A 10,515-nucleotide genomic window follows, 5' to 3' on the forward strand; every position below is an offset into this window, starting at 1 on the left:
GGAGATCGGGAGAAAAGCCAAGAGAGCTCATCTGAAGAAGCTTATTCAAGAAACGGTTAATCCATAAGTATTAAAGGTAAGGTGATATGTTCATATTATCCTCGTGCATTCCCACAAGAGGACGTCACGCCGATGCAGGAAGATAGTCGAAGCCTGTGCCGAAATTAAAGGGGGACTGCTTAAAAAAAAAAAAAAAATGCAAGTTGTTGATTCTCTGTGTCAGCTCGTACTTTAAGCCTTGTGACAGTCAATGTTGATTCTTTGGGCTTCATTTAAGAAGTTGTATTGCCGTTGTTTTTATGAAGAAAAAGTGACTTGAAGGATAAGTGCTTTTAAACCATTGCATGCAACTAAAGCCTAACTCTGCAATATTAAGATGACTGATGAAAAGGAAAAGGGGCTTAGATATTTTGAGGATACAATGGAGCCAGGACGGACACGCAGGTTGACAGAGAAAGCCTTAGAGGAGAAATTGCAAAAAAAAATAGCATTGAGGAGAAGAAAATTAGGAGCTCTCACAAGGGAAATAAATGAATTGGAGAAAATGATGAGCGATACTCAAAATTTACATGAGGTTAAAGACGTCATGGAAAATGATTTCCCACTTTCTTTAAATTAGTTTTATTGCCTCAACAAAGAAGTTGCAAGCCTTTTGCCTGAAGATGAAAAAACATTTGATCAGGAACAATGGTTTGAATCCAAAATGGCATTAATCAAAGAATTTATGAAAGCAAACTTGGATCGCAGCTGTGCACGAAGGCTTGTTGCAAAGGGATGATGCAGAAGTTGACCCGCAAGATGCTGTTAAATCAAGTGACAGTATTTCGCAGCATGGTTCCAGTCATTAATGATGACTGGAACCACGACTGGAACCACGATCATCAGAACGGATCTCACGTAAGTCGCAAAACGACCACATCACAAGCTTCGTCGACACGTGTTAAACAAGAGGCTGAACATGCAGCTTTGTTTGAACGTGTTGCAGCTCAGAAGAAAAGGCAGCAGCTTGAGTTTGAAATAGCGAAACTTAAAGGGGCAAAAGAAGATCTTGACTTGGAAACTGCATTAGCAGAAAGCAGTGCAAAATGAAAAGTGTTTAAAGAATACGAAAGATCCGAAGATGGTTACGGTAGGCGTAGTTACAGTAGCCACACACTAGTACAAATACTACAAGGAGGGAGCGTGGAGCAAGACGAATCCGGTGTTTCGCTTCCTCAGCCAGTAAATCCAGGTTTTCATGCTCAACCACAAATGCTGCAATCCCAAGTAGGTCTCTCAACAACATCCCGGTAACGCTCAAACCAACAGAGATGACGAGATGCTAAAAGTCATGCAAAATCAGAACATTATCACTGAGCTACTGGTAAAACAACAAAGGCAATCCCAGCTACCAACGAAAGACATCCCTGTCTTCAAGGGTGACGCACTGCAGTACAAATCTTTCATCAGAACATTCGAGCACTCAATTGAACAAAAGACAGACAACGATAAGGACAAATTGTATTTTTTGGAACAATTTACAGCTGGTGAACCCCAGGAGCTAGTTCGCAGCTGCGCCCACATGTCAGCTAGCAAAGGCTACTCTAAAGCGAAGAAACTGCTTCAAGAGCACTATGGGGACGAGCTACAGATCGCCAGCGCGTACATTGATAAAGCACTAAAATGGCCACAGATCAAGTCGGATGACGGAAAAGCATTAAATGCTTATGCTATGTTCTTGGTTGGGTGTCACAACACTATGGAAGACATAGACTATCTGGAAGAGATGGACAACCCTACCAACTTACGGACTGTGGTATCCAAACTACCCTTCAAAATGAAAGAATGTTGGCGTCCTGAAGCTTACAACGTCAAAGAGCGAGGAGGCAGAAGAGCAAAGTTTGTTGATTTGGTGAAATACATAGACCGCCAAGCTAAAATAATGATGGATCCCCTCTTCGGTAATCTACCAGACAGCCGACCAACCACGGTTGGGAAGGTTGAACAAAAGGAAAGACATCCTTTTAGGAGAGAAGTCCGTGGAAGCAGCTTCGCTACCAACGTTTTCACAGAAGATAAAAGGCCTCAAGGAACATATGTGATGCCAGCTAATCCAGGCAAGATCAGGATCGCATTTGAGAAGCCGTGTTTGTACTGCCAGCAGTCTCACACTCTAGCTTCACGCAACAAAATAAAAGATCAGCCTCACAAAGAACGTGTGGAGTTCCTGAAGTCAAATGGCTTGTGTTTTGGTGAAGATTAAATAAAAAAAGAGCGAAAGTATGTGAAGACTTACGCCTTCATGGACCCGGGAAGTACAGCAACGTTCTGCACGGGAGACCTGCAAAAGAAACTGAACGTTAAAGGTAAACCAACACAGATACTTCTTAGCACCATGGGTCAAGACAAACCTGGAGAACAAAAGCTCATAAGTAGCTACGTGATATCAGACCTGGAAGTGTGCGGACTGGAATATACCGAGCATATCGATCTTCCTAAGGTGTACACTCACAGCAACATACGAGTTCACGCTGAAAACATACCCAGCCAATCCGATATTCAACAGTGGCCATATCTCAGTGAAGTGCGTTTGCCAGGATTGGTAGCAGATGTAGGCCTACTTATTGGAGCAAACTGTCCGAAGGCTATGGAGCCATGGCGCATTATCAACAGTCAACATGGAGGACCTTATGCCGTTAAGACTGCCATTGGATGGGTAGTGAATGGGCCCATGAGAAAGGAACTGGAGGACACAGAGAACAAACCGCCTCAATGTTCAGTGAACAGGATCTCATTGATTGAAGTTGAGAAGTTACTTGTCCAACAGTATAATACTGATTTCCAAGAGCGCAACTACGACGACAAGCCAGAGTTGTTGCAAGAAGATAAACAGTTCATGCAGTCCGTACACAAAACAGCAAAACTGGAGAACGGACATTACAGCATTGGATTGCCGCTCAGGAACGAGAAGCTCCAAATGCCTAATAACCGTTGTGTGGCGGAGCAGCGCATAGCCAGTTTGCACAGAAAGCTCAAAAAGAATCCTGAGTTCTTTGAAGAGTACAAAGCCTTCATGGACAACATCATAAGCAAAGGCTACGCTGTCCAAGTTCCGGCACACCAGCTGAACCGTGACGACAACAGGGTGTTTTACATACCGCATCACAGGGTGTATCAGCCTAAGAAAATAAAACTACGAGTGGTCTTTGACTGCACAGCCTCGTTTCAGGGCCGGTCTTTGAATGGTGAATTACTACAGGGACCCGATTTGACCAACGCGTTGGTTGGCGTCTTATTAAGATTTCGTGAAGAGCCAATAGCCATGATGGCAGATATCGAGTCAATGTTTTACCAAGTTCAGGTGCCAGAAGAAGACGTAGATCTCCTCCGCTTTCTGTGGTGGCTCAATGGTAACTTGAATGGGCCCATGGAGGAATACAGGATGGCAGTGCACCTGTTTGGGGCTACCTCATCGCCAAGCATTGCTTTGTACGCACTTCGGAGAACCGCTGAGGACCACAGAGCCACTACCACCCCAGAAGCCGTTCAAACAATTCTGCAGAACTTTTACGTGGATGATTGTTTAAAGAGCGTAGCTACAGAAGAAGACGCTGCGACATTGGCAAGTGATCTCCATACCTTGTGTGCCAGTGGAGGTTTTAATCTAACGAAGTGGATGAGCCACAGCCGGAAGGTGTTAATGTCCATCCCAGAGGTACACAGAGCTAGTGAAGCAAAAGACTTGGATCTAAGCCATGACGCATTACCAGTCGAGAGGACTCTCGGCATACAGTGGGATACAGATGTGGATGCTTTCACTTACAGCATCAAGCTGCAAGACAAGCCGATGACGAGGAGAGGCATTTTATCCGTCGTCAACTCTGTCTACGACCCCCTCGGTTTCTTGGCGCCAGTCGTCCTGCAAGCCAAACTTCTGCTAAAAGAGCTTTGTAAGGAACAGCATGGTTGGGATGAGGGCATTGGCAAAAAACATGCTGAAGATTGGCAAAAATGGAAAGAAGATGTTACTCACCTTACTGACTTCCATGTGAGCAGATGTTTAAAACCTCCAGATTTTGGATGCACTGCCGTAGCGCAGTTGCATCATTTCTCGGATGCCTCAGAGTACGCATACGGCACTGTGATTTATCTGCTGCTAGAGAACAAGCAAGGCGGGAAACATTGCTCATTTTTGATGGGGAAATCAAGAGTGGCTCCACTCAAGCAGGTCACAATACCCCGGCTTGAACTGACTGTGGCAGTCATGGCGGTGAAGATGGACAAGATGTTACGGCAAGAGCTTCAACTTCCACTTCAACCGTCTACCTTTTGGACAGACAGCACTACCGTACTCAGGTATATCGACAGTGAAACAGCTCGATTCAAAACTTTCGTTGCAAACAGAGTTACACTGATTCGCGAAGCCACCAAGCCGTCTCAGTGGAACTACGTCGGCACAGCAGAAAACCCTGCAGATCAAGCTAGCAGGGGCCTGAAAGCCAAAACATTGATGCAAGGAGGAACATGGATTAACGGACCGGAATTCCTGCTGCAAGGCGAACATGATTGGCCCAAACAACCTGTGCAAAGGAAGGAAAGCCTTCAAGATGACCCAGAGGTCAAGAACACAGTTTTAGTCAACACAGTCATAGTTGAAGATGACGTGGAACCAATTAACAGATTGATCGACTACTACTCGGACTGGCATAAGCTGAAAAGGTCAGTGGCCTGGATTCTACAGCTGAAGGAAACCTTGCGCCAGCTGAAAGATGAAAGAAAGGAGTTTTCGAGAACAGTCAATCAAACCGAAGAGGACCCCGAAAAGCGAAGATCAAAGTTAGAAAAACACATGGAGAACTACAGGACAACAAAAGAAAAGAAAATACTTACCTTAGAGGACATGGTCGCTGCAGAGTCCATATTGATCAAGTTCAGTCAAAGACAACAGTACAGAGAGGATATTAAAGCTCTGCAAAAGGGAAAACAAGTCAGTCGAAACAGTCAGCTGTTCAAGCTGGACCCGATTCTGCAAGATGGCACATTGAGAGTTGGCGGAAGACTCAACAAGTCGGCCATGCCAGAGAACGTCAAGCACCCAGCAGTACTCTCTAAGCACTGTAGAGTCGCCACATTGATCTTGAGAGACATACATCAAAGAACAGGACACTGCGGACGCAGTTATGTCATGGCACAACTAAGAAGCAAGTATTGGATCCCGCAAGCCAATTCTGCTATCCGAAAAATAATCAATAAGTGTGCAGAGTTTCGCAGGATCAGTGGAAGAGTCGGAGAGCAAAAGATGGCAAACCTGCCTGAAGATCGCATCTTGCCAGACAAACCTCCTTTTACAAACACCGGTGTTGATTTTTTTGGGCCGTTCGATGTTAAGCGGGGCCGGAGTACAGTCAAGAGATATGGCGTACTGTTCACTTGCCTTACCCTTAGAGCCGTGCACATCGAAGTTGCAGATAGCCTCGATACAGATTCCTGCATTAACGTGATTCGGCGTTTTGTATCTAGAAGAGGTCAAGTTACTATCATGCGCTCTGACAACGGCACAAACTTCGTTGGCGCTGAAAGGGAGATGAGGGAAGCAATTCAACTCCTTGATCATGACAAAGTCGAAAGAGTCTTGCAACCAAAGGGAATACAGTGGATATTCAACAGCCCGGCAGCTTCCCACCAGGGTGGAGTTTGGGAAAGACAGATTTGAACAGTGCGAAGAATCCTCAATTCTTTGTTGTGAATGATGATTGTCTTCAGACAGTTCTGTGCGAGGTTGAGAGCATCATCAACGGCAGGCCTCTCACAAGTATCTCGGACGACATGAACGACCTCGAGCCTCTGACCCCCAATCATTTATTGCTGCTGAAGTCGCAACCCACCATGCCTCCCGGCAATTTCAGCAAAAACGACGCATACACAAGAAAACGCTGGAAGCAAGTCCAATATATAGCAGACTTGTTCTGGACCAGATGGACCCGTGAGTACCTCCCACTACTCCAGGAGCGGCAGAAGTGGTCGAGACCGCAAAGAAACTTTTCTATTGGAGATTGTTGTTGTTAGTGGACAGTTCTTCGCCTCGAAACTCCTGGCTCATGGGGAGAGTGGTTGAAACCATACCGGACTCCAGCGGAGCGGTTCGAAGAGTGAAAATAAAGACCAAGACCAGTATCTTGGAAAGGCCTGTTAACAAACTGTGTTTGTTAGAAGAAGCAGCGTCAGGAGAGAACATTAAAAAAAAAAAAAAGAAGAATCACAAGAAACCAGTTTGAGTTGGGCATTGTTTTGTTTTGGCTCTTGATGTTTTTAGTTTGTAATTGCTTAGTCCACCTGCCTAACCAATTAGGGGCCGGATAATGTAAGAGCCAATATGCCAATAATTGCTTTATAATAAATATTTAGTTAAAAATTATTAAAGATTGCTAATAGTAATTTCATGTTAATTCATAATGCGTAAAACTGTTAAAATGCATAATTTAGTGAGGTATAAATGGTTACTATGTTATTCTGTTTTGGGATTTTTACTTAATGACATCACTGTAGTTATAACAGTAACGGCGGTAACGTAATTCAGTTGGGAGTCTGACATTGATGGAAGCTACACCGTTTTTTGACCGTGCGTAAGACTGTAGTTAGTTCGTGTGAAGACGTGTATTTTAGACTTTCAAGTAAATACTTAAAAAACGAAGGAACATTGTTTTGTCTTTTCGCTCGCGTTGCAAACGCTGTTAGTTGACTCCAACAAGTGGTACAGAGGAGTACGAGTGAGTGCCGCTATACACAGTATACATGTTGTGTTTTTTTCATTTTTATTTTATTTGAGTTTTTAAGTATAAAAAAGTATAAAAATAAATAAATAAAGTAAAAAAGTAAAAAAGAAAAAAAAGAAAATTGAAGTAAAAAAAGTAGTCCACAGCCCCCCACCAGGGCGTGCTGATGCTGTGACGAGGGAGGCTGCCAGCCTCCGCAGCACCCCCCCTTCCCACGCCACTGAGGTCTGGGCGTCCCTTCTGGGTGTCCCACCCTCTGTGGTACTGGCTGACCTCTGGCCTCTTGGTGGAGGAGCCGGTGAAGTCACACCAACGGGAAGGACCTTGGAGTAGGTCTCTCAAGTCAGGGGGTCTCAGGGTCCATCCAGTGGCCAGTGGCCGTGCATGGGTTCATATGCACCTGAATGCTGATCTGTGGTAACAGCCGCCCTCTTGTCTCTTGGTGGAGACAAGAGGGCCGATGGGAGGGAACCGGGAGGGTGGTCTGGATGCTCCCGCGACCCTCTTGGCTGCCACACCATCTGGGGTCACAGCCGCCCTCTTGCCTCTTGGTGTAGGAGCCGCCGGTGCAGCGGTGCCGATGGGAGGGAACCGGGAGGATCCCGCTTGGCCAGCTGGTCTGGATGCTCCCACGACCCTCTTGGCTGCCCCACCATCTGGGGTCACAGCCGCCCTCTTGCCTCTTGGTGGAGGAGCCGGTGCAGCGGTGCCGATGGAAGGGAGCAGGGGGTATCCCGTTTGGCGGGCAGGTTGTGATGTGACCGCTACGCTTCTGGCTGCCCCACCATCTGTTGAAGCAGTTTTTAAACATAATAAAGAGATTTAGGTTTACAAATGATTTTACAGACTCTCGGTAAGTCAAATGTTTTGCCTCGATCATTAAGCAGTGCCCTTCTTTACCTAGATATTGTTTTTTATGTACTAAAATATAATATACTTTTTATACATAGATAAACTTATAGGAAATAGAGTTATAGGATTCTAAATCCTCATCCTCATCGTCATCCGCTTATCCGTCAGAGCGGGGCAGCAGCTCTAGCAGGGGGCCCCAGACTTCCCTTTCCCGGGCCACATTGACCAGCTCTGACGGGGGGATCCCGAGGCGTTCCCAGGCCAGTGTTGAGATATAATCTCTCCACCTAGTCCTGGGTCTTCCCCGGGGTCTCCTCCCCACTGGTCGTGCCTGGAACACCTCCAAAGGAAGGCGTCCAGTGGGCATCCTTACCAGATGCCCGAACCACCTCAACTGACTCCTTTCTAAGCAAAGGAGCAGCGGCTCTAATCCGAGTTCCTCCCGGATGACTGAACTTCTCACCCTATCCCTAAGGGAGAAGCCAGCCACCCTCCTGAGAAAACTCATCTCGGCCGCTTGTATCCGCGATCTCGTCCTATCGGTCATCAGCCATCCCTCATGACCATAGGTGAGGGTAGGAACGAAGATTCTAAATCCATCAACAAAAACTCTTGCCTCTTGGTGGAGGAGCCGGTACAGCGGTGCCGATGGGAGGGAACCGGGAGGATCCCGCTTGGCCAGCTGGGCTTGTTGCCCCCGCGTCCCTCTTGGCTGCCCCACCATCTGGGGTCACAGCCGCCCTCTTGCCTCTTGGTGGAGGAGCCGGTGCAGCGGTGCCGATGGAAGGGAACCGGGAGGATCCCGTTTGGCGGGCAGGTCGTGATGTGACCGCTACGCTTTTGGCTGCCCCACCATCTGTTGAAGCAGTTTTTAAACATAATAAAGAGATTTAGGTTTACAAATGATTTTACAGACTCTTGGTAAGTCAACTGTTTTGCCTTGATCATTAAGCAGTGCCCTTCTTTACCTAGATATTGTTTTTATTAGGGATGCACCGAAATTTCGGCCACCGAAAATGGCCCAAGAGCGCATTTTCGGCTTTTGGCCGAAACACTTTTATCACCGAAACAACACGGCCGAAACAGGAAATTGTGATGACGCAAACAAAAACCACGGCCAGCACACGCTTGTCTGGATAAGCGCCTCTGCGCCAACATGTCTGCGGTGTGGGCATATTTCCATATATCTATAGGTTCCATAGATCATCAGTGAAACATTGTGAAACAAATGACACCTCTAGCTAAATGTAGTAATCTAGAGAACCAGCTACAACCTTGTTTTCATCCAAACGAGCCGTCTTTAGCGACGGCTCGCTATGAGACAGCTTCTATGAGCTGTTTAGGGACCGTCCGCAAAGTGCAAAACGGAAAACGGTGTTGTTGTTTTTTCAGTGCTAAATAAATATTTTTATACTTTTAATAATTGTAATTGATTTATTCTTTGAATTGCAATGCCTTGATTTTAGTGAGGTTAGTACAGAGTCATAGCTATAAATGCAATGGTAGGCCTACTAATAATTGGCATAATAATTTATTTCGGTGTTTCGGTTTTCGGTTTTCGGCCTTGGTTTCCTCATTTTCGGTTTTCGGTTTCGGCCAAGAATTTTCATTTCGGTGCATCCCTAGTTTTTATGTACTAAAATATAATATTATTTTTATACATAGATAAACTTATAGGAAATAGAGTTATAGGATTCTAAATCCATCAACAAAAACTCTTGCCTCTTGGTGGAGGAGCCGCTGCAGCGGTGCCGATGGGAGGGAACCGGGAGGATCCCGCTTGGCCTGCTGGGCTTGTTGCTCCCGCGTCCCTCTTGGCTGCCCCACCATCTGGGGTCACAGCTGCCCTCTTGCCTCTTGGTGGAGGAGCCGGTGCAGCGGTGCCGATGGGAGGGAGCAGGGGGTATCGCGCTTGGCGGGCAGGTCGTGATGTGACCGCTACGCTTTTGGCTGCCCCACCATCTGTTGAAGCAGTTTTTAAACATAATAAGGCAAGGCAAGGCAACTTTATTTATATAGCACTTTTCATACACAAGGCAGACTCAAAGTGCTTCACATATAAACATTGTCATACAATAAAAGAAAATAATAGATAAATAAAAAGTAAAATAGATAGAAAATAAAGGCAAAGTTTAAAAAAGTTTAAAAAAAAGTTTAAAAAATGCATTTTAGAAAGTGAGAAAATAAAGGCAAAGTTACTAATAAAAATAAAAATAAAAATAGAAGCATTGTAGATTTAAGATTTAGCAGAAAGCTAAAGCAAACATAAAAGTCTTTTTTTAAAAGCTGTCAGAGTTGGGGCAAGTCTTAAATCCTCAGGGAGTTTATTCCAGCTATTTGTTGCATAGTAACTAAATCCTGCTTCCCCATGTTTCGTGTTGACTCTGGGGATAATTAACAGATTGGTCTCAGAGGATCTTAGTGGCCTAGAAGGCTTATGTAGTGGAAGCATATCAGTTAAATATTTTGGCCCTAAACCATGTAGGGATTTATAGGTTAGCAACATGATTTTAAAATAAATTCTCTGACATACAGGGAGCCAATGTAATGATTTAAGAATTGGTGTAATATGTTCACATTTTTTGGTCTTTGTTAGAACTCTAGCAGCAGCATTCTGAACAAGCTGTAGTTGCCTTAGAGTTTTTTTTGGGAGACCTGTAAGGAGATCATTGCAGTAATCAAGCTTGCTAGTGATAAAGGCATGTACAAGTGTTTGTAAGTCTTCGGTAGACATGAGCCCTCTAAGTCTTGCTACGTTTTTAAGGTGATAATGTGCAGATTTTGTAACTGATTTGATGTGACTGTCGAAATGTAAATCTGAATCCATGATAACCCCTAGATTTCTGGCTTTGATTGAGGTTTTCAGGGACAGAGAGTGAAGGTGTTGGGTAACTTTAAGCCTTTTGGTTTT

Source organism: Micromesistius poutassou (genome assembly GCF_964030765.1).
Source record: "Micromesistius poutassou genome assembly, chromosome: 21".
In the NCBI taxonomy this organism is placed as follows: Eukaryota; Metazoa; Chordata; class Actinopteri; order Gadiformes; family Gadidae; genus Micromesistius; species Micromesistius poutassou.